General features: G+C 35.0%; 1 pseudogene; it reads left to right on the plus strand.

The window, feature by feature from the left end:
• The first annotated feature begins 3,092 nt into the window (after positions 1 to 3,092).
• On the plus strand, positions 3,093 to 3,975 carry LOC114207269 (small ribosomal subunit protein uS2 pseudogene; annotated as a pseudogene).
• The last annotated feature ends 1,775 nt before the right edge of the window (positions 3,976 to 5,750 follow it).

Below are 5,750 nucleotides of genomic sequence, written 5' to 3' on the forward strand. Positions count from 1 at the left end.
ATAATGAGGCATGGTCCCTGCTTCATGCAGCTTAAAGTCTAGTACGGGTGGATAAACAGACAAACCAATAAAACCAAAACAAAAATGAAAACTACCCATAAGAAATATATTAACAAATTATAATGTTTTATGAAAAAAATAACAATTTTATTTGAGGCATAAAGGTGTCAAGGTATATGATTTAAATTGTACTAATTAAAAAAATCTTAAAAAAAAAAAAAGGGTGCCTGGGTGGCTCAGATGGTTAAGCGTCTGCCTTTGGCTCAGGTCATGATCCCAGGGTCCTGGGATCGAGTCCCGCATCGGGCTCCCTGCTCAGCGGGAAGCCTGCTTCTCCTTCTGCCTCTCTCTCTCTCTGTCTCTCATGAATAAATAAATTAAAAAAATCTTTAAATTGTACTCATACTTTTTCTTAAATACAATGGGAAGTTCTTGAAGGCTTTTAAGAAAAAGTGACATCAGAGATTTTCACTTTAAATTGGTCATTTGGGCTGCCATGTGGAGAATGGATGGAGGAGGGAGGAAGGCACAAAAGGACAAATGCTGGGAGGCTAGGTAAGCAATCAGAATGATAAGAAGATGTAGATGGATTTAAGTAATATTTTGGAGGTCAAATTAACAAGACTTTATAATGGACTAAATATAGGAGTCAAGGAGAAGTGGTAAGATATCAAGGACAATTCTCAGATTTCTGGCTTTAGCAGTATAGAGATTGGGAAATCTAGAGAAGGAACAGATTTAGTGTGGGAGAAGGATGATCAAGAGATCAGTTTTGGAGAGGCTACATTTTAGGAACATTTGAGCTATTTAAGCAGATGTAGAGAATAGGCAGCAGGCTCTCATGTCTGAAGTCTGTACTGGGCATGAACATTCAGGAAGCACCAAATCTGTATGATTTCATAGCTATGGGAAAGGATGAGATCATTGAAAGAGGGTAGAAAAATTAGCCCTAAAGTTACCCAGTATTTGAAGGTAGAGGAGCTATTAAAAGAATAAAAAGTTCTTAAAAGTGACAAAAATAGAAAATGAAGATTTATTGTCTGTATGGCACAATATTATACTTCAATAGAAATTTTAATTTTCTACTTTTTCTTACCTAGTTGTATTATTTTTCTAATGAGATGAACATTTCTAGGTAGAGATTATGATCTTCCTCCTTTGGTGCTTTATATTGCCAGAGTCCAAGAAATATTTTTGATTGATTTGAGAAAAAGAGATGATAAAATAAAGATTCTAACTTACATCAGAACACTGAAAGTCATCTTTCCTTACATATCAAATGCTTATGGTCTTTAATGGACCATTAAAAAGGTTTTATCTCATCTCTTTGCATAAGCAAGAAGGAAACTTTTCATAGCAAAACCATTTTATTCCTTTTCTACTTAAATCAGATATCTTATTTGTTAGTCGATTAGGTCCATTCAATTGCAATAAAGACTCTAAATCAGAGGTTGACAAAATAGGCAACTATCTGATTATGTTTCTGGACTTATTCAATGGCTAATCAAAACTATAATCTTTACTTGATTACATGTAAGAGGGGTAACACTTCAGTTTTGTATCAGTTAATCATGAAATTAAAAAAATCCATTAAAATACTTCATAGCCTTTACACCACCTGCCCACAGGTACAGTAATTACTGAAAGGCAAAAAGAAGAGTGGGGAGAAAGATTATTTCTAAGAGGATTTTAGTTTTAATACTCACTTAAATTATGGCTACATGTTTGTCGAGACAGAGATCTACAGAGTAAATGAAAGAGTTTTGGTGGAAGATGACACTTAAGTTTAAAAGTAAGAAACATATGTAGTTGTGTTTATCATCTGACTGTGGTAATGCTCTCACCTCTGATTTCCATGTACTTAATTGGGGAACTGGACATTCATGGGATGAGCCTTTTGACCAAACAAAAACAAAAACAGTGCCCCCCCCAACAGAAATAAAAAATCTTGTTCTTTTGATAACAGCTATTGTATTGTTTTGGGTGGATTCATGTAAGTATTTCTGTATTTATTTGAGAGAAAGAACTTGGGTCGGGCGAGAAGAGGGGCAGAGGCAGAGGTAGAGAGACAATCTCCAACAGATTCCCAGCTGAGCGCTGAGACTGATGAAAGGCGCAATCTCATGACCCTGAGATCATGACCCGAGCTGAAATCAAGATTTGGATGCTTGACCAACTGAGCCACCCAGGCACCTCTTTATTGAAGGTTTTTGAACAGTGCATGTACAGCTTCCAAAAGGCATGTATGTATATATTCATCCTTTCATTCATTTAACAGATATTTATTGAAGATTTATAAGTATTGATATATGCATAAGTATATATGTATATACACATGTCATGCCATGTATTATATATGAAACACATATATGTGTATGTGCGATGTATTGCATATGTAGTATGTACATATATGTACACGTGATATATTATAATTATAGGATACATGCGTGTGCATTCATACACACATATGTTCCCTAGGATAACCAGAAACTACTAAAACTGATTTTCAGTTAGATTATCTGCACACCAAAGATTTTTTAGGGAGACAGCTTAAATAATTTTTTTCTCTATTTTATTTTTTTAATCTTATAATTTTATTTACTTATTTTTCTTTCTCCAAGTTTTTATTTAAATTCCAGTTAGTTAACATACAGTGTAGTGTTAGTTTCAGATGTAGAATTTAGTGATTCATCACTTACATACCTACCTTTCTTCCCTTTTTCCCGTCTCTCCTCCTTTCATTTCCAAATTTCCCAATGATACATGATATAATAGACATCATTGTCTAATTTACAGAATATGCCTCTACTTTTTCATTTTAAATATGATTTTAAAAATATTTGCTATAATAGGGATATCATAGTGGTTCTGGATCCAGAATATCTGAGTACAATTTCCTAGCTGATGCACAAGTTTTTCTGAGTCTTTGTGACTCAGTTTCCTTGTCTGCAAAATAGAGATAATAATAGCACTGATTCTGAAGAGTTGTGAAGACTAATGAGTCTTTTTTCCAGTGCTACCTAGGGAGGGGTCTATATGGCATTGTTGCGTTGTTTTGCGTTTCCGTCGTAACTTAAAGGGAAACTTTCACAATGTCTGGAGCCCTTGATGTCCTACAAATGAAAGAGGAGGATGTTCTCAAATGCCTTGCAGCAGGAACCCCCTTAGGTGGCACCAGCCTTGATTTCCAAATGGAACAGTACATTTACAAAAGGAAAGATGATGGCATCTACACCATATATCTGAAGAGAACCAGGGAGAAGCTTCTGTTGACAGCTCCAGCCATTGTTGCACTGAAAACTCAGATGATGTCAGTGTCATTATCATCCAAGAATACTGGCCAGCGAGCTGTCCTGAAGTTTGCTGCTGCTACTGGAACCACTCCTATTGCTGGCCACTTTATTCCTGGAACCTTTACTAACCAGATCCAGGCAGCCTTCCTGGAGTGGGGTCTCTGGTGGTTCCTGATCCCAGAGCTGACCACCAGCCTCTCACAGAGGTGTCCTATGTTAACATGCCTACCATTGCTGTGTAACATACTGTCCTCTGTGCTATATGGACATTGCCATCCCTTGCAACAACAAGGAAGCTCACTCAGTGGGTCTGATGTGGTGGATGCTGGCCTGGGAAGTTCTGCACATGTGTGGCACCATCCATGGGAGGTCATGCCTGATTTCTACTTGTACGGAGATTGTAAAGAAATTGAAAAGGAAGAGCAGGCTGCTGTTGAAAAGGCTGTGACCAAGGAGGAATTTCAGGGTGAAATGGATTGCTCCAGCTCCTGAATTCACTGCTATTCAACCTGAAGTTGCAGACTGGTCTGAAGGTATGCAGGTGTCCTCTATGCCTACTCAGCAGTTCCTTACTGAAGACTGGAATGCCCAGCTGGCCACTGAAGACTGGTCTGCAGCTCCCACTCAGGCCCCTGAATGGGTAGGAATAACCACTGAGTGGTCTTCAGGTGCTCTTCCATAGAGACAAACAAAATGGAAATAAGGTTTATTGAAAAAAAAAAAAACAGTTTCCATAAACAAAACAAACAACAACAAAACACATATAAAGTGACTAGAACAGAAACTAAGGGCTCAGTGCACCAATACATGTTAACTATTTCTATTTTCCTTCTAATCTCACTTGTTAAAGATCTTTTTTTGTCGTCATTTTAAAATATGTAATTTAGGGTCAAATTTATTAATTGTTCTAGTGAATCTCTGTTTCCTTTTTACGTGCTCTGTATTTTTTCCTTTGGAAAAATTCTGTCTTAAAAGAGCCAGTTTTCCTACTTATAAATTCATCTAATTATCACTTTGCCTAAAATAAAACCCCCTTGAGAGTTTTTATATTCATTTAATAGCTCCTCATTTTTGCCATATTTTAAAGTATATACAATCTTTTAAATTAATGTACCTAAATATTTACTATGACAAATAGCTGTAGAAAATTTTTAAAAAAATCACATTGATAGCATTTTGTGCTTTAGGAGACTGAATCCCTTTGGCGATTCTTCCTATTTTTGTCCATTTTCATGACTTAAAAACTCTTTTTCCTAAAAAAATTGCATTAATATAGCATATTTCTAATATTAACTACCTATTATGTGAAATATTTCATATAAAATATATAGTTTCCAAGACGCTTGAGTTACATAATTTATGATATAGCTTCCATAAAATAATACAAAATAGAGTATTACAACTCTCTCTGAAGCACTAGTGCAATTTAGTCTATAAATCTGAGCACAAATACTCTCTCTAAATTATTGCACATTACAATCCCGTATTATTTTATGAATTAGAGATCTTTTTAAAAATCAGAGTTTAATGAAAATGTAATCCATTTCTCACTTCTTTGATAATATCTTTGATTAATGTCAATTTCTCACTAAACAGAAGCTAGTATTTGGTTGATTTATAAGCATTTAATGTATACCCCAGACATACAGAACATAGAAAATTAGCATTAATTTACAAAAACTAATCACAGAAAATAGAGTATGAAATATGTTTTACAAAACTGTCAGATTTGATAAGAACTTGTTATTAGAAACAGATTTTTAAGATGGGTTTCTTGAAAAACTGTTAGAAATTCAGTTTTCAATATTGAATAAAATATTAAAATATGCCCCACAAGAATTTACACAATGCCACCGTTCATGTAATGCTGAAAAGTAATGATTTTGTGCATTTGTAGTAAGTATTCGTATTGGAAGCCCCTTAATAAAAGTATACTATAAAATTTCCTCAGATAACGTAAAGATGACAGGAAAAATACGGGTCTCCAAAATGACCACAAAAAAGACATTGAATTTAAGAAGAGTTATGTGTTAGACAATGAGACGTAGTTTAGCTTTTAAAATAGTTTATTTTGAGAGCTGTGCTTAGAAATAGACTTTTTCAAAACGAAAGATTCAAAGAATGTTTTACTGCAATTTGTTTGTGACCAATTCAGGTATTCATTAGAAGGTGAGATCCTTGAGGATAGGATTTTTGTCTGTTTTGTGCCCTACTATTTCTCCAGCACCCAGAAGAGGGTCTGAAGCATAGCAAGGGCTCATAGACATTTATTGAATGAATGAATACGTGAACTTATTAATAATCATATTGACATTTTTCCAGGCCAAACTTATTGGAGCAAACTTAAATGCAATTGAACTTTGGGATCCTGACAATACGGTGGTCTGAATATTAATGCTGATCCAAAAAAATGCATAAGGAAAACTTTGATCCTGTCCTTCATTAATCCCTGAGCAG

Source organism: Eumetopias jubatus, unplaced genomic scaffold (assembly GCF_037043125.1).
Source record: "Eumetopias jubatus isolate StellerSeaLion01/CBP00866 unplaced genomic scaffold, mEumJub1_p1.0 scaffold_3, whole genome shotgun sequence".
Classification (NCBI taxonomy): Eukaryota; Metazoa; Chordata; class Mammalia; order Carnivora; family Otariidae; genus Eumetopias; species Eumetopias jubatus.